The 19941-nt window shown below is 42.9% G+C and overlaps 1 protein-coding gene and 1 non-coding gene across 2 annotated transcripts in view; one reads left to right on the top strand and one right to left on the bottom strand.

Moving 5' to 3' along the window:
* LOC126267756 (uncharacterized) overlaps window positions 1–19941 on the top strand; it is a 107377-nt gene that overhangs the window by 25902 nt on the left and 61534 nt on the right. The gene's annotated exons all lie outside the window — the stretch shown is intronic.
* On the bottom strand, window positions 19833–19907 carry Trnas-cga (transfer RNA serine (anticodon CGA)). The gene has a single exon. It is a non-coding gene; the product is annotated as a tRNA-Ser (tRNA).

Raw genomic sequence — 19941 nt, 5'->3', positions numbered from 1 at the left:
CGGTGGTGTTATGGTGTGGTCGTGTTTTTCATGGAGGGGGCTTGCACCTCATGTTGCTTTGCGTGGCACTATCACAGCGCAGGACAACATTGATGTTTAAAGCACCTTCTTGCTTCTCACTGTTGAAGAGTAATTCGGGGATGCCGATTGCACATGTGGTTACACGACAGTAACATCGCTGTAATGGACTAGCCTGCACTGAGTCCTGACCTGAATCCTCGTATGTCTGCGGGAGTGGAAGCTGTCATCAAGGCTAAGGGTGGCCCAACACCATATTAAATTCCAGCATTACTGATGGAAGGCGCCACGAACTTTTAACGCATTTTCAGTCAGGTGCCTGGGTACTTTTGATCACATAGTGTCTGTTTAAAGAAATCTTAGAATACTTGAGAGATTGTCTCTCTGTCATGCATCTCTGTGCCATCTACAGTCGTAACTGAGGAAATGTGATACGTACCCAGCAGAAGTTTCCGTTTTGTTTTCATCATATTATTGTTTTTTTTCTCAGGTTATTCTTTTATCTGATTTTCCTCTTACTTACTGACATCCCATCTTGAGACATTTCAGAATAATATTAGCATGGCGTTTGGCTCATTATTTACTTCAGTTGGACGGCGATTGTTGTAGTCGCAGGCTACAATTGCAGTACAGTTGTGTCTTTTCTCATTTGTTCGTGACTCGTGTACTTGTTGACATTGCTTTCGTTCTCAGTTGTAATCAGTGCGTATATTAGCTATTATTCGTCTTTTAACAGTAATCTCTACCATATGATATTTTCAAAGTCCATGAAGAGGAAACCACCTTTGGTTTTACATTCTGTGGCTGTGCAAATGACATCTCTGAATGTACACGCTGCAGTTATAAGATTTCACGCGGATATTTCGCGATGCTGAGGCATTCCAAAGCTTTTCCCCAAAACAGCTCCCATCCTCAGTTTGACTGCTCACTTTGTCATTTTCAAATCAACATTAACGAGTCTGATAGGCTTCATTTACTCTATCCTCTTGACTTTTCTGTATTGGGTATTAGATCTATCATTACCTCTTTGAGTTTCTTGAGTATTCGATCAGTATGTCATATGTCATTTGCTAAATTCAACAGTGATGCCCCAAGAATGCGTCAAAACTGTTGCTAAAATTCAGTGAAAAGCGCATCAGACCCCGAAGATTTTTCTCTCTGCGCCTTCAAAGCTTCTAGTTTGATTTCGTCATCCGCAAAACGTTCTTCATGAATGATTCTGCCTTCCGGTGTGACGTTATACTCAACATTCCAAAGTATTTTGTTACATAGGTGCGATTTTTTAATTGGCTGCTAGTAAAAATCACGGAAGTAGAAGTGCGCGTGGGATGTTATTTCGTGCTGTATATGTAACTGGTGTCCGAGTCCGTCACAAACTTTGTCGATCATTACGGCTTTTGCTAGAAGGACGTAGTTTTATCTTCCTTCGTTTCTTTCGGTTTTCATCTGAGAATAAAGCCTTATATATAGATGGTGTCGCCTGATATTCATTATCTTGCCTTCGTATCATTTAATTTTGCAGCGTTAAGAATGTTTACACTTTGATACAGTTCTCGGAGACACTGATAGTAAAATTACTTACTGTTTTTGCCTGAAATATTTTCGTCTTAAGTGAGTGATAAAGTGATGAGTAGCGTAAATAATTGATAACACAATGATTGTCGTGAAGAACCTAAGTGGTGTACAGAATGGTGAAGGAACTATTAAACGAAAGAATGAAGATGCCGTTCAAGCCTAAACATTTGGCTGATATTATTCTAAGCGTGCAAATACAGATCTGAACCGCTCGATCTGTAGTAAAAGTAACATTAACAGTCAAGGTTTATTTTAACACCATTCAGTGAAGGTGTTGATGGTGATGAAATGTATGGCAACTGTGGTGATGGAGTTTGGAGGGGAAGCGACATTGTTGTTGCTGTTGTTTCTGATGAGGCCTCGAAGATGGCAACTTGGAGTTTCCAACTTTTGGAAATGAAGGAATAAAATGTATTTACTGGTTTTTTTCTCTACCTATTAATAATCACCATCGGTCAGATTTCTTTCGTCGTTATTCTAAGCCGAAAGTGGCTATTGCGTTTCTCTCCTACACACCCAGTTCCCATCCAAAACGTGATACGATGTAGGTCGACGTTGGTCCTTTCTTCTCTCCAATATAGTTACCTCTCACAGCAGAATCGTAATTGTAAACACGAGGATATCTTTTAAAGGAGGAGCACGTGCTATACTTGCTTTAAATTATAATTTTTATATGGCAACAGAAAATACTAGAAACGTAGAAATTCGAAAGAAATAAGAGATGGCGTGGCGGGGCACCAAATCCTCTTGCCTAGAGCACCGCCTTTTATCTATGTCCGTCGGGCCAATAATTTTCATTTTCTAAGATCCTCAGCATGGGAACTAATGGGATCACCCTGACGTCTTTATTCTCGGATAAATTCTTATAATTTACATTTCCGAATTCCCGCCTGACGAATTTTTTTCTGTCTTTGAATCTCATTTTACTTTGCATCATAGAAGGCTACAGTCGCTTACGTTTTTGAAATGGGCTTTTGACGTAACATGCTACACAGTCTACTTATGGTTTGATAAAATGTATTTAAATTTAGTTCTATTACGTTTTGGTCGTTGCTATGTTCATTCTCTCTTTCTCTCTCTCCCACACACGCACACATACAAACACGCACCCACTCACTCTCACGTACACGAAGAAAGAAGAAACGTGCTTTAGTTTTCTTAGTTTTCGTTTTACTCTCCAGTTAAAATCCTTAAGTGGGATTTGCTGTCATTTAGAAGTCTCTGTAACTCTTCGTAGAGTCTTTCTAGGTCCGCTCAGTATATTAGCATGTAGGTGAAAAGACCAACATGATTTCCCTGAAGTGTCTTTTGTGTACTGTTAAAACAAATATTGGTATTCTGCCTGAGAGTCTTTAAACATCTTCATTTTGTGGCTGTTCTCTTATTTAATGGGTTTGAAATGCTTGCATTTAACTAATAACTGCTCCAACCTCCCGTTCCAAAGCATAAATAATATACTTCTGGCTCGAATTAACGGTCCATCAAAACGGGTCCTGATACACAAAATTCCCGATATGCCCAATGCATAATCATTTAAAAGTCTTCTCGGGGTTTTAAGTAAGCCTCTGACTGCCTATATGTACGCAATTCCTACAATAAACAAGTTCCGTTTCAAAGAGTGGAGAGCTTAGTCTTAAAATAATTATCACTCCCTGTAACGCATCTGTCGGTTTTAAGTAAAACGTTGCTCGTAGTAAATTCGAACTAAGTTCATCTCGCATCTGTAAGTTCATCCTTCCACATGTGAACAGTGAACTGCTGAACACCCACTCTTGACTACATTCTGAAAACTATTCCACTCAATGTGCCTCGTAATCTTTAACTGTGCCGTCATTATCTGAGGGCAGTTAATAACAAATTCAAATATTCTGTCCTGGCACATCCAGTAGCATTACGTTAGTCAGGCACGAATATAAACCTGTGCTGACGAATTATACTATGATTAATGTCTTCTTTTTTAATCAGTGCCAGCCACTGTGCGCTCTGTGGTGGCCGCTTTATTGTCAAATCGCCGTCGGCGCTCAAGCTTCTACTCCTTTCCCATGCGAGTTGAAATACTGAAAGGCTGCCCGTTATTTACATGGAACGGTTTTTCTGACCTATTAATGCACCTTTAGCTTCATTTATCAGGAAACTTCTGTTGGCATGGACCTAACCTGTTACTTTTTAGGGGGAAGTAATAGAACGCATATGCAGCAGATTAGTCGACCTGAAGGCTGTCCTTTTTCCTACTTGAGCTTGTTCTTCATCTCTAATGACATCGGCGTAGATAGGACTTTAAACCCTTACCTTCCTTCCGTCCCCCTCCCCCCTTCCGCCCCACTGTCCATCATTTGCGGATGGAATGCAGCAGAAATGAATTCCCGTAGGTACATGTGCGCGCCATAATCTCTTTTCTCGTTGTTACTGGCGTTACGCAAGACTTACGATAGAGACAGTAGATCCGTTTTGTTGTCTGTTTTTAATAGTTGTTCACTAAAACTTGCAAACAGCGCTTCGTGTAAAGAAGTAATCATCCAAGGTGAGAAAGACGTATTAACTTCTCAGAGAGTCTTTATAACACTCCCGTATTGACTGTACTGCGCAGTTACTAAACGAGCGTAAACCTCAGATTTTCTTCGATCTTCTCCTCTAACACGCTTCGGTCTTCTCCGCTAATACAAAGATGTGATAAATCGAAGCAAAAGAACACTACAAAAGACTGGGTCGCACAAGAACCTTCGCAGGTGTATAATCGGTTTAAATAAAACTCCCTTAAACTTTGCATGTGACTTGATTATTTTCTGTTGTGGTGAAAGTAAAGGCAGCTCAAGATATCTTTAGCGCCCCCTCCTTGAGAGGTTTTTATGTATCCGCTAATGCATCCAGTGCATTATCAAAATGTGTGAAGGTACTAAGCAAGAACATAAATATCATTGCTGCTCGTTTCACTCGCAGCGGTTTAATCTTTCGTATTTTAATCAGACTGAAGCCACAAAAGCAACGAACTAATTCAGACCATCGAATATTGCAGAGCGTACTTCTGTTACATAATAAGAAATTTCTGAAATCTTTAACAAACGCGAAGAGATATAAAAGAGTATTTGAATGTAGCAGTACCAGAACCTACTTCCTTCGACTATGTAACTCCAGTCTCTAAGCATTACACCACAGTGAACACAGGCAACTTTCAGCAACAGTGGCTTTCCTCTTAGGATCACCTGAAGGCTTTTACTGACGATGTGTCTTTAACTGGCGTTTAATTATGACATATCTTCAATGCACTGTTGCCTTTAAACGGCGGGATCTATAGACCACTGAATGCTATCGAATTTTTTGCTCGTATCGATTTTTCTGGAACACACATCCTTTTGACGTCACTCCCCAGTAAGAACCGTGTAAGAGTAGCTTACCCTCTCATTTCAGTCCATTGCTCAGTTCGTAGCCCATATCTTTATCAACGTTTGACATACGAGTACATTCTAATTTTTACTATTTCTCTATGACCTGAAGCAGTGCCACGCTAAGAACCGGAATTGTCAGTTTTGATTTGTTTAACGAATTAAACTGAACGTCAGGTCCAGAGGCCTGGTCTCTCTCCGTCGGCATTTGAATTTAAAATCCCGATACAGCCCCATTTGATACCAAGAAACACACACGTCACTAAACCGTAATTAAAATGTTTTTCGTATTGCTGAACATATGAGAAAAATACGTGCACAATAAAGATTTTTACCCTGTAGGGGAGCAAACGCATTCCCACATCGTAACAGATCATTAATAAGCAGTTTCATCTGTGTGTACGGGCGTTCATTAAATGCACACATCAAAAAAAGTTTTGCGTCACCTCAGTCCCGAGAGTTCCGAAACCTGTACGGAAAATTGGAACATAGATCTACATAAACATAATTTCCGCTCTTTTTAATGCTCACGAAAACCACACATAGCATGTTGGTACCACAGTACAGCGAGATCTTCAGAGGTGGTGGTCCAGATTGGTGTACACACCTGTACCTCTAATACCCACTAGCACGTCCTATTGCATTGATGCCTGTATTCGTCGGGGCATACTATCCACAAGTTCATCAAGGCACTGTTGCTCCAAATTGTCCCACTCCTCAACGGCGATTTGGCGCAGATACCTGCGAGTGGTTGGTGGGTCACGTCGTCCGTAAACAGTCCTTTTCAGTCTATCCCAGACATCTTCGATAGGGTTCGTGTCTGAAGAACATGCTGGCCACTTTAGTCGAGCGATGTCGTTATCCTGAAGGAGGTAATACACAAGATGTGCACGATTGTCCATGAAGACGAATGCCTCGCCAATATGCTGCCGATATGTTTGCACTGTCGGTCGGAGAATGGCATTCACGTATCGTACAGCCGTTACGGCGCCTTCCGTGACCACCAGCGGCGTACGTCGGCCCCCCATAATGCCACCTCAAAACATCAGATAACCTCCACCTTGCTGCACACGCTGTACAATGTGTCGGAGGCGTTCAGCCTGAACGGGTTTCCTCCAAATAAGTCTCCGACGATTGTCTGATTGAAAGCATATGCGACACTCATCGGTGAAGAGAATATGATGCCAATCTTGAGCGCTCCATTCGGCATGTTGTTGGGCCCGTCTGTACCGCGCTGCATGGTGTCGCGGTTGCAAAGATGGAACTCGCCACGGACGTCAGGAGTGAAGTTGCGCATCATACAGCCTATTGCGCACAGTTTGAGTCGTAACACGACGACCTGTGGCTGCACGAAAAGCATTATTCAACATAGTGGCGTTGCTGTCAGCGTTCCTCCGAGTCATAATCCGTACGTAGCGGTCATCCACTGCAGTAGTAGCCCTTGGGAGGCCTGAGCGAGGCATGTCATCTACAGTTTCTGTCTCTCTGTATCTTCTCCATGTCCGAACAACATCGGTTTGGTTCACTCCGAGACGCCTGGACACTTCCCTTGTTCAGAGCCCTTCCTGGCACAGAGTAACAATGCGGACGTGATCGAACAGCGGTATTCACCGTCTAGGCATGGTTGAACTACGGATATTACGAGCCGTGTACGTCCTTTCTGGTGGAATGACTGGAACTGATCGGCTGTCGGACCCCTCCGTTTCATAGGCGCTGCTCATGCATGGTTGCTTACATCTTTGGGCAGGTTGAGTGACATCTCTGAACAGTTAAAGGGACTGTGATACAATGTCCACAGTCAACGTCTATCTTCGCGAGTTCTCAATTGGTTACTTCAAACCCACCAGTATTCTGGAGGACTGGCATTCAAATCCTGCAGCGCCATTCAGGTGTATGATTTCCATGGTTTCCTTTCATTTTCAGCGTATGTCAGGATGCTTCCTCCAGGAAGCTACAGCCGACTGCCGTCTCTATCCTCGCTCAAATTTGCCAGTTCTCCATTTCTAACGAATTTGTAATCAACTCCTCTTCTTTGTCTTTATGTACCGTCCATTCAAAAAGTCCCGAGATGATTTTATTACTGGCGTATAAACGATATTAGCGCAGTAACGACGGATGTGGATTCGACCACTAATTTGTGACCAGGCGATGTTAAGTAGTGGACTTGCGACCGTGGTGTGTCAACGTTGTAGTGTCACAAATCGCAGTTTAGCAAAATTTATAAATCAGGGCCATGGAAGGCCTTTCAAATTCTGTACAAAATTTGCAGCTGAGTAGCTCCCATGTTAACCATAAAATACCATCGATCCATCGAATAAAAAGCGCGCCTAGTGATTGGAAGAAAGCACAGATCGCACTTGTCTACAAGAAGGGTAGCAGAAGTGATCCACAAAACTAATGTCCTATCTGATGGACGTCCACCTGTTGTAGAATCCTATAACATGTAACGAGGCATCTCGAACAGAAAGAGCTCCATCCCAACCAGCATGGGTTCCAGAAAAACCGATCATGTAAAACCGTCCTGAAAGCCATAAATTGAAGCAGACAGGCGGGCAGCTTCCTTGTATATTCCTTTAACGAAGCACATCCAACACGACTATTTGTAAAAAGTCTTATAAACACACTGTGTAGATCAAGTTGAAACTTCATTTATGTCATTGCACAGTATGCACCAGTTTAGTTTTAGGTAGTTAGTTAGTTGGTTTCATGTTCCATGGATCAAATATTTATTTGTTTTAATCGGCCAAGTATCGGGCTAAATGCCCATTTTCCACGGTCGTGTAGTCTACAGAGTAGGCCAGACTCAAACAGTTTTTGATTATTATATGTTATTTTTATTGTTAAATGCTAGTAAGGGTTACAAAAATGAGATAGCGCACAAATGATGGTAATTGTTATGACACAGACATCGATTTTCAATGTGGTTTTCGACCAGGCCATCCCCTACGTAAACAGAGGCTTGCAAATCCACAAAAATATTTTCCACACGCCTTCCCTGGACATTTCCACTGGAGCGTTGTCGAACTCCTGAACAATCTCCTCATGCACATGTTGCTCACTGGTAATGGGCTAGCGTAGACCTTAAGGTAACCCCAGAGTGGGAAAAAAACCGGTGGGAGGAAGTATGGAGATCGGGATGGCCACTCCACAGATCCTCGTCGATCAATCCACTGCTCAGGAAACACATCATGCAAGAACACCCGAACAATGTTGGTGAAGTGTGGTGGAATACCATCTTGCTACTACCACAGTTCATTAATGTTCGGTCATTCTGAAATTCGTGGATGACAGTATCCCTCAGTAACTCATGTTAGTTTTCCCCTGAGATGCGACCTTCTAGAAAGAATGAGCCAATCAATCGCTCGTACGCCACGCCGCTCCTCACCACCACCTCCGTGGACTGGAAATCATAGTCTCTCGCTGTCAAAACGCAGATGTGTCTGGTTCATCGATTCTGATGTGTAGACTTTGGTATCATCAGTTCTTTCAGTGGTGCTACCTATCGGCAACTCAAGGTGCTGCCGTCTAACGACAACTCAAGATAGTTTTCCGTTTTCTCTGTGAATGGTTATATTGAGTCTCACCCACTGTGTATTATCGTCATAGAATTTCTGTTGTTGTTATGAAGATTTTACTTTAGCCTCTTAACTGCCTTTCAGTATGTCCATATTGTACAGGGTGTCTCACTTGAAATAGGCTCCACAAACATGTGTATAAATTCCGCTGAAATGGCACAGTGTTATGTGTGACGTTTGACGTGGCAACCCTTCACTCTGCAACATCGTTTGACGCAATATTGTGTTTCCGCGCGTCTCTGCAGTTGGAGCACATTGTTCAGTATTTAGTGGCAATGTTCGCTATTATGTTGAAGAGCGCGTGTTTCTTGAAAAACAGTAATGGTACACTCGTTCCATTAAGAGATATCAGCGAATGTTTGTGAACGATTTGGTGACCAGCATATACCATCTAAATGGTGCGTACAAAAGTTAGTGAACAAGGTGGAGAGCAGTGGAGCGGTGTTGGATCTTCACGGCGGGGAACGGCCATCATTATTCAAAGAAAAAATGACCGACGTGAAACAACGATTGTTGGCCTCTCCTACGAAGTCTGACTCATGTTTATCTCAGAAATGTGAAATGTCTCGGAGCACATGTCACAGAGCTGCATAGAAAGCCAGCATTGAATCCATACAGGTTTACAGTTGTTCAGGAACTGAATGTCAATGACAAAGACAAAGGCAATACATTTTGCCTTTGGTTTCAAAAAGTTATTGCCCAGAGGCCAGGAATATTGCTGTACACATGGTTCAGTGATGAAGCATGCTTCCAGTTCTCTGGATACCTAAACGCACAGAATACACATTTGTCGTGTAATGAAACCCGACATGCACTGGTCGAGCAACCCCTGCACTCACAAAAGATTGGCATGTTCTGTGCAATATCACAGCATCGCATCATTGGACCAATATTTTTCGAGTCCACTGTGACAAGTGCAGTTTACATCTGAATGTTTTTGGAATTTGTGAACCAGTTCGAAGATGAAGAACTTACCTGTGGCTGGTACCAACAGGATGGTGCCACGTCTCTAGTGACCATGGCTGAGGTCGAATCATGCCTCCCTTGCAGAATGATTTCGAAAGGACACTGTGGCCCCTAGGGTCACCTGACCTGACATCATCTGCCTTTTTCCTCTGCAGTGACCTGAAAGGCAAGGTATACAGGAACAAACCACACAACTTGGAAGAGTTACTAGAGAAATCATCTGCGAAATCAAGGCAGTTATATCAAAGATTCTGTCCGCAGCTCGTAGTCGTGCAGTAGCGTTCTCGCTTCCCACGCCCGGGGTCCCGGGTTCGATTCCCGGCGGGGTCAGGGATTTTCTCTGCCTCGTGATTACTGGGTGTTGTGTGATGTCCTTAGGTTAGTTAGGTTTAAGTAGTTCTAAGTTCTAGGGGACTGATGACCATAGATGTTAAGTCCCATAGTGCTTAGAGCCATTTGAACCATTTTTTTTTCAAATATTCTGGCAGCAACACTCGAGAATATGGTTCATTGTGTTCAGCCATGTTTACAAGTTAAGGGCAGTCACTTTCAGCTCCTTTTGTGATTCATCTTCTTTTCCCCACGAACAACGTATGACATGTTCATTTCATTTCCTGATTTTCATGCAAAGCCTTTAAGTGTAATTTAAGCAAATAGTTGGTAGTGGGGCCTCTTCCGAGTAGGACACTCTGTATTATATATACACTCATATAGAATTCAATGAGGATGTCTCAAAAACCAAGCAAAAAATTAAAGAAAAATCTTCAAAAACGTCTACAGAAATTGTATGAAGGCAAAACAAAAATTATATGACCATTAGAGATGGCAAGTAGCCTGATATCGGTCTATCTTATACATAAAATTCAGTGTCTGCACGTATATCCAGGATCTCGTCCCAAATGTGTGGATTGATTTAAACCAAATCTGGCACAGAAACTACAGGCCTCGCAAGTATCAGCACTGTAGGGTTTATTACCTCCTACCTCCAATAAGAGCAGAAGTACTAGTGAAAATGTGTTTGATCCAACCCCTGGTGTATAGGCTGCCCTGCATTACAGACACGTTGCGTGAGAACAGTATTGGTCTGCCAAATCAAAACAGCTTTGCATCACAACCTACATGCCACAGGCAAGAAACTGTTTTCTGGGCCCCAACATACAGAGTCACATGCATGATATATGTGTTGTGTTTCAACAGTATCAGCCTGCTTTAGCAACCTGCCTTCCATGGTAGCCCGCACATCAGGGGAAAATAAATGATTTTCAAGCTCCTGGTATGTAGCCTGCACTGCATAACAGGTGTGTTGTTGTAGTAATATTGCCTGCTTTATGGAACTATATAGCAGGGGCTGCACATGTCGATGGGCATGGCTGGTGCTGGTTGAGATGGAGAGAGGATGGGTGGACAGTGTAAGGTGGATGAAGAAATGGACAGAGTCATGGGCTGAGGGGGAGATGCTTGAGGCAGGTGGAAGTTGTAGAGGGTAGTGGGCAGGTGGAAAAGGAAGAAAGAGAGGGAGGGAGAGGGAGGAATATATGGTCAGAGAGAGAGGGGGTGGAGAAAATGGACAAAGAGAGAGGGAGGAGGAGATGAAGGGGTAGAAATAGGGGACAAGGAGATAGACAGGTGGGGAATGAGGCAGACACAGAGTGGGAGGTATGTTCATTATACGTGTCGAATGGATACATGGGACAAGCCACAGGGAAGAGGCTAGTACATATGTATGTCATTTATAAATTTCATAAAGGCTGCAGAGCACCAAGAATACAAAACGTTTTCATGGATGATTTATATGATTAATTGTAATTGTGTCGAATGGATCATAAAACCAAAATTAATTCTATCTTGGGTTATTTGCAATATAATCTTTGACGTACAAACGTGAATATACTTTTTCTTCGATGTTCTGTAGCGAATTGGTAGTAGAAAGGGACACAATATTTTTTGTGATACTATCTATTATTTCTCTTGCCACTTACATGTTATTTGTCTTGAACATGGATTAGATACTCTCTCCCAAAAAGAGATAGCTCTTTTGTCGCAATATAAAAGGGAGGCGCTAAATCGAACCTTGTGGAAATCCATTCTGACTTTTGCCAACCTCTCACCCATGTTAGTCAGCAGACTTCCCACTACCTCTGTTGATTGCAGTATCCCTGCCGTAAGCCGGGATTTGTGGCTTACTCGGATCTGCAAGGACAATAGGCCCGTGGAGGACGCGGCAGACGCTCCGCCTGCCGCAGTTGCGTATCGATCCTCGCGCCGGCGCATCTCGCGGACCACGCAGTCGCCGCCGACCTTTTGTCTTTGACCCGGATGACGTCGTGTGCGCCGGAGCGCACATTACGCTCGCTACCCTAATCGGACACAGTGCCTCCCCAGTCCATTATTAGCGCCCACCGCGTGAGCAGCAGGATGAGAAGCTGTGCAGACAATTCACACGAAATATGACAATGCTGATCACGGAATCTGAGTTGTTTGCACGAAAATTGTGGGGATTTCAAGATGGAGGTTGAATCTGCGACGTAGACAACCCCTCATAAATAAGCTCACTTACTGTAGACTTTCTCTGGTGAAATGCGGCATGTTGGATTCCATTTTCGTACTGGAAATTTTTAGGGTTTTTTTTTAGTTTATTTGGGAAGATAGTCTAGATAAAACAGAAACTCTGAAACTGAGATATGGTGATTTGGACAGCATGTGATATGCCCATGTCCTTTATAAGAGTATCTGTGCGTGACTTGATTTATCATACATAAGATGTATTCGCAGTTGCGAATATGTTGAACCTTCAGCTGTACAAGTGAGGACACTGAAAATATGTACCGGACAGGGGCTCGAGCCCGGATTTCCGCTTGTCGCGAACGGTCACCTTAACCATACGGCTACCCGAGCACACTTCACAACCAGATCCAGACTTCCATTTGTCGTCACCTGTGTGTCTACAACCTGCATTTGTACAGCCATTATGTGTATTCCCGTACAGGATAGAGGTCTTAATCAAAAGTCGCTTGGCCGGTACTTAGACGATGAGACGACGACATATTGAAGAATGGGTGTGGCCATGAAGCTTGCTCGGGCCGCTGGAGTGGTTAAAACGACCGCTTACGACAGACAGGAAGTCCGGTTCGAGTCCCGGTGGAGCACAAATTATCAATTTCCTCACACCATTGTACAGCTGAAGGTTGTCCGTATTTGCAACTGCAAATACATGTATATGGTGCGAAATTTAATACATTGAACTGCCACTTTTGACAGCAACAGCAGTTCTAACCCAGCTGAGCATTGACTCGAACTGGGCTTCGGTGACAGGTACACGAACGTCATTCCATACTGCGTCAATTATATACCAGAGTTGAATTGTAGTGGCTGATGAGTGATGGCATGCAAGTACCTTGCCAACCAATGACCAACTGTTTTCAGTGGATGAGAGATCTAAAGAGCGTGCTGAGTAGTGGGTAGGGCAGAAGTCGACCACCCGCTTAACTAGTGAGAAATGTAACGTCTGCTCTCCAAATTACCAGCGATGTCCACCAGAAGTGACCGGAGCTCCCACACACTGTTACGCTCATTGTGATGCTGCACTCAGAACCGGTACTCTTCAGAAAAGACAACATGATGGCATTCTTGAGCCGAGTGTTGTCATTGAGCGCGTTACCGTTTGCTAGCGAATCAAGGGAAGCCTCAACAATGGTCCATTGTGCTCCGGGCTTTGCCGCACTCACCGTTTCAAAATGGTTCAAATGGCTCTGAGCACTATGCGACTTAACTTCTGAGGTCATCAGTCGCCAAAGATCTAATTAAACCTAACTAACCTAAGGACATCACACACATCCATGTCCGAGGCAGGATTCGAACCTGCGACCGTAGCGGTCGCTCGGTTCCAGACTGTAGCGCCTAGAACCGCACGGCCACTCCGGCCGGCACTCACCGTTTAGATAGTTTCTCACTGGAAACTAATCCATTTCCTAACTCAGCGCATGTGACGTAGCTGTACGGACGTGCAAAGTCAAGCAAACGGTATGTCTGTCCTCTTAGGCACTAATTGCGTCGGGCAACCTAGACAACTTTGAGTGTAGCCCTCCTGAACCCATCAGTTCCATATTCGCAAGGCAGTCGTTGAACCATGACCAATGCAAGCACCAGTATCACCGAATGATAAACGGCGGTTTCGACAGGCTATTATTCAGCCACTGTCAAATTCCCACATGTGCCAGTAGACCTTTCTCTTTCTTACACGAGGCATAACGCGATTTTCTCACAAACAAACAACATTCAAATTCGATTTCTGAATCAGAAACTCGCTTCATATTTTTTTCTATGCACAGAGTGTAGTTGGCGTTATTTCCTCCTCCTACTGGGTGGTTATAATTAAAGTTCAGCTACCCACAGATGCCCAGTATGGACTGTAATTATCGTATGGCAGCGAAACTTGGTAGATTTTCTTGTGTTATGCGGAACCCATTTACGCCGGGAAAAATTATTTCCAATTTTGGCCACCAGGTGCAGATCTGGCGCTGTGAATGAAAGAAAGACTTGTTTAAGTATTTCTGTATGTTGTGAATTACGAATGGGGCGTGGGCAGCAAAGGTCAGACAAGTGAGAAAGGCATAATGTTATCATTAACCACCATATCCACATTTCGTTGACTATGAGCTCCGGGGACGTCGACGAGATGCTGTACAGCGCCAGGTTTACACGTGGTGGCCAAGATTAGAACTAATTTTTTTCCGTCGTAAATCGGTCCCGCATTAACGCATTAACATATCTACCAAGTTTCCGTGCCATACAATAATTACAGCCCGCATTGGACCTCTGTGAGTAGCTGCATTTAATTACAACCAGCCGGTGTGTGCGGTTGCGTTGAAATGCTAATATTTGCATAAACATGCGCACTGTGTTTCGGAGACTGATCTCCAAGTATCACGAGTTACCAGTCTCACGGGCGCCTGTCGCCTGGACTCAATTTATTTTGTTTTCTTGTGTTCCCTGTGCAAGTGAGCAAATAGTATATTGCACAATGGCCTACGAATATACGTAATAGGCCTATCGCACCAGCTTTCTGACTGGATTGAGAAATCAGCTGCTTTCTGACTGGATTGAGAAATCAGTTGGAAATACGACTTTGGTTAGACAGTATGCTGAACACTTACTGATGATAATGTGCAGGGTAAGAGATGCAACAACACCGTCCCTCCAAGAAGTTCTAAGACTGATTTTATTCCTCTGGTACAATCGACGTCAGCGCAGTAACTACAGTGTCAACAAATGTAAACAACAGATGTGCATTCGGCCAATCAGTTGAGCATCTCTCCGTCAACAAAATATATTGTCTTTAAAAAAGTAACTATGAAATTTTTAGGTAAATGTAATCGTACCATGTAAAACTGCAAAACAGAGTTGACTGTCACAATAAATAAATAAAAAATAATTTTATTATGTACAGAATGTAGCTGCCGTTATTTCATTGAAATGCAAAACGGACAATTCTTTTCTGGAAATCATCACGGACTGGCAAGAATCAATACATACGTACACAAAACGACAGAGTGCAGAAATTCACATGAACCTATGCGCGACTTGAATAACATCCCAAAAAGGATTTTCCTGCTTTGTACTCAAGTGGGGAGAGAGTATGTAAAACACCAGGAGCATTAAAATGACCATCTAAATAGTTCTTAGTTTCTTATTAATCCAGTGTCGAACCTTTTTGAACTGATTGCGTATATGTGTCAGAAGGTGCAAATTAAAAAATTATGTATTTACACCATTTAACCTTCCATTAACTTTATTTAGTGTTAATCCCTGAGTTGAAGATGCCCACTTGACCAAAACCGTTTGTGTATGAATTAATATGCGTTACAACAGCTGTTGGTCAGTACATGCTTCTGTTCTTTAAGTAGTGAGGCAGACAACTTTTAAGATGCGGACGGATCATACATCATCGTAAATAATATTTAGAATTTGTTGGGAACTTGTGAAGAAGATGGGGAGAGTCTGTACAATCCACAGAAATTCCTACACTGATGCAGACAGGAAACGGAGTGAAACAATGACAAATGATCCACGACGGAGGATCGTACAGACACTCCCTCGTTTTACAACCGCAGAAATTCACATGGGGAACATACAGGGTGTTTCACGTAAAACCGATACGCTTCACGCCCTTGGTTCAAGTAACAATGAACTAACTAGAAGACAATAGGCAATAATAACGTTGAAAAACATGTAGTTACCTATTTATATGAGATACTGGAATTGATGGCCGTGGGCATCGCTGAATTCGTGTGATGATGTTACCAACAACATGCTGTAATTCCGCAGAGGTGATGTTGCTGATTTCTCTAGTAATGTTCCGTTTGAGATCGTCTATTGCGCGAGAATTGTCAGCATACACTTTGCTTTTTAGTGTGCCACATAAATAAAAGTCACACTATGTTAAGGCCGGGGACATTTGGGGCAGAGGCCTCTACTGACTAATTTGTCATCAGGGAACGTTGGTGATGTGGTTCATACTTTGAATGTGTGAGCAGTTGCTCCAATCTTGTTGTAGTACTAAATAGAGCTTCCTTGCATCTGTTAATAGTGCTTAGAAAGAGTCAAAGATCTTTAGATGTCTGGCACTGTTTAAGGTGTAATTGAAAAATGTGGTGCCAAAAATGGGCATTCTGGAGAACACACGCCATGGAGAATTTATTCAAGGGCTACTTCAAAAAGTATTGGTCCACTCAATTACAAAAATTAATATTTAGTGGGACTTCCCTTTGCAGCTATCACTGCTTGTAATCGTCTGGGCATCGACTTGACCAAGTTTGCCGTCAGAGAGACTGGAATTTTGTCCCATTCATCTTGAAGGGCTTCTTTTAGGCCTCTCTCGTTAGAAATGTGTCTTCTCCTGATGCTGTCTTCCAGTTCTTTCCAAAAGTTTTCAATAGGATTGATGTCTGGGCTCTGGGGATGGGTGTTAAGTTGTTTTGGGATATTGTACAGGAGCCATAGCCTTGTATTTAGACCCGTATGCTTTGGGTCATCTTATTGAAAAATGTATTTTCCTTGCAGACCTAATTTTTCGTCGCTAGGATTCAAATTATCCTCTAAAATGTTGATATACACATGGTGATCTATTGTACCTTCTATGAAATGTAATTTTCCAACTCCTGCAGCACTCATACAGCCTCACACCCACTGTGTTTAACCGTTGGCACAAGATTGCAGTCTTCTGACGCCACACCATTCGCCTGCCATCTGACCCGAATACGATATATTTACCCTCATCAGAAAACATTACTCTATTCCAGAAGTCTTCCTTTTTGAATCTATGTGCCATCGCAAAGTGAAGACGTTTCTTTCGATTCTGTTCACTGACCCAAAATTTCTTGCGCGATACCCGGCCTTGATACCATACGTTTTGAAGGTATTTCTGATTGTGTTGGCACATACCATCTTTCCCCTAGACTTTAACTCCCCAGCCAACTTAGGAGCACTAATTTTAGGTTTCTTCTTCATTTCTCTCATGATAAATCTCACGTCTGCATCAATCGAAGTGTGACTTTGTTACACAAAATCGATCTATCATCGACTAAACTGTCGATCTAGGTCTACCGACTATTTTAGCAATCTCGTTATAAGATTTTCACTCATTATGTTAGTGCAGAATAAGTTTCCTTTCGATCAGCGTCGTCTCACAACCCTTACCACGGCCCGTGGCGCTAATTGCACTGTATCGGCGCCGTTCAGAACCACAACAGGCGATAGAGTGCGGCCGCGCACCGTTGATTCTATTGTATGCCGTGGGTCAGCGTTATAGTTTGATCACTGGGCGCAGAATTTCAGCATGTTCAGATGGTGGACGAATACTTTATGAACTAGCTCGATATGTTACATTTTCTATTTTGTTAACCTTGCTGTCGATTTGGATGTATTTCTTTCCTCGTTTTGTCAACAAAAATGACTTATCGAGGTACTTCTTACATGACTGGCTCTTTAGATTTTTTATACATTTATTTTCATGTTACGCAGACTTTTTTTTCTAGAAGATATGGAGCTAAACGAATACTTTTTGGACTTACTGCAGCTGCACTCTGTTTTCCGATAAAATGCAATGTAGCCAACTTTCGAGACAGTGTTTCCACTTCAGAAGCAATTCGATCGAGAGATGAATAACCCCGGTACGTGAGGCGTACCTGTTTTTCCTAGAAATGCACATCCCTGGCGTTTAAAAGCAGCCAAATGGTTCAAATGACTCTGAGCACTGTGGGTCTTAACATCTGAGGTCATCAGGCCCCTAGAACTTCGAACTACTTAAAGCTAACTAACATAAGGACATCACACACATCCATGCCCGCGGCAGGATTCGATCTTGCGTTCGTAGCGGTCGCATGGTTCCAGACTGTAGTGCCTAGAACCGTTCCTACCACAGCGGCCGGCTAAAAGCAGCCAAGGAGTTGAAAACAAGTTGCCAAATCCTGGTGGAATCGCAATTCAGCTTTACAGAACGCATTCTTCGGCATTGGCCCCAATCATAACATTGCGCTTATCACTAATCTCTTTCCCAATGCGAAGTCCCAAGCGACTGGAGTAAAGCGCAGGTGACTCCCGAATATAAGAAGGGTAAAAGAACGGGCCCATCCTTAACGCCGGTTTGCTGCAGAATTCTTTAATGCATTATAAGTTCAAATTTAGTAAATTTGCTCGATAGAGTAAAGCTAACACGCATTTAGAAAGCATCGCTCATGTAAAGTCCAGCTCCCCTTTCCCTCGCACGATATCCTGTGAACTCTGAATGAAGAGCAACAAGCTGATTTCATATGCCTAGATTTCCAGAAAACATTTGACACGGCGTCACACTGAAGACTTTTAACAGTTGTCCGAGATTACGGAAAAGGCTCTCAGGTATGTGAGTAAATAAAAGAAATTTTAAGTAATAGAAACTTGTATGTTGTCCTGGATGGCAAGTAGACAATACTGATGTCAGAGCTACTCCAGGGACTATTCTTGTTCGCTATATAATTAAATGATGTGATTGGTAGGAACAGGAGCAATCTGCGACTGTTTGCTGACAATAATTTAGTGTGCAGGACAGTGTCATCCTTAAGTCACTTTAGAAGGATACAGGATCACTCGGCTAGAATAATGTCGACTGCTCGATTTGTCAGCCAATCACAGCGATCAAAGGACACCGGATCTTGTTAGCCAATACAGCGACCACAGTAATCGCGATCTAGCCATCCAATCACAACATTGTTGCGAGTAAACAAAGAGATTTCTACTCTTGATCGTGATAAATATTTTGCTTGTTTTTACAAATATATCGCGATTTCCGAGGGTATGGTTAAGGCTTGGATGCACGAGCGCAGCTCAAATTACTGTGCATGAAGGAATGACATTTATATTCTTCGTTGTCACAGATATGGTTTTCCTGGTTTCCAGGAATGTGGTTAGGTTGTTTTCGGCTGTTTTTTCCGAATATTTCACGAATTCCGAGGGTATGATAGGCTGAGACACAGCACAACTTGAACTGCCACAAAAAGTCTGGCTGTGGCGACAGAGTGATCTGTAGCTTCGCCCAAGGTCTCCGTTGGGTCGAGAACTAACAGCTTGGTCGTGAGTTGACGAAATCAGCCAAGGCGAAATAAAGAAAAACGTGTCGTGGCGATAAACTGATTTGTAGCTTATCCTTTAGTCTAGATTATGTTGGATATAACAGCTTGTTTGTGAGTTGGTGAGGCCAACAAATGCGAAAGAAAAAAAATGTTGTTATGGTGACAGACTGAACTGTAGCTTAGCCCGAGGTCTACCTTGGAATGGAAGCTAGTAGCTTGTTTATGATTCGGCGAAGCCAACAAATGTGAAAGAATAAAAATCTGGTTGTGGTGACAAACTGATCTGTAGCTCACAAACGAATGTGAAAGTAAAATCCAGGTGGTAGTGGCAGTTTGATCTGCATGTTAGCGCGCAGTGTGAAATTTATAATTTTGCTTGTAAGCAACATTCAGCTATTTTGCCCCCCAAGTACCTAGGGTATGATTAGGCTGGGACCCAAGAGCACAGCGTAAATCGCAATAGCTGAATATTTGTAACAACTACTATAATAGCAATATTGGTTGTGAGAAATATTTCCCCCTTTTCCCAAATACGTCGCGATTTCCAAGGGTGTGTTTATGCAAGAACTAAGATCGCGGTTTAAGTTGCTGAGCCTGAATCGAGCGGCAGTGGCATTTGCTTTGTTGCGTATTACAAATATTTGGTTCTAAAATGAGATTTTCACTCTGCAGCGGAGTGTGCGCTGATATGAAACTTCCTGGCAGATTAAAACTGTGTGCCCGACCGAGACTCGAACTCGGGACCTTTGCCTTTCGCGGGCAAGTGCTCTACCAACTGAGCTACCGAAGCATGACTCACGCTCGGTACTCACAGCTTTACTTCTG

The sequence above is a fragment of the Schistocerca gregaria genome, chromosome 4 (genome assembly GCF_023897955.1).
Source record: "Schistocerca gregaria isolate iqSchGreg1 chromosome 4, iqSchGreg1.2, whole genome shotgun sequence".
NCBI lineage: Eukaryota > Metazoa > Arthropoda > Insecta > Orthoptera > Acrididae > Schistocerca > Schistocerca gregaria.
The sequence above is the reverse complement of the archived record's forward strand: the minus strand, read 5'-3'. Positions and strand labels throughout refer to the sequence as shown.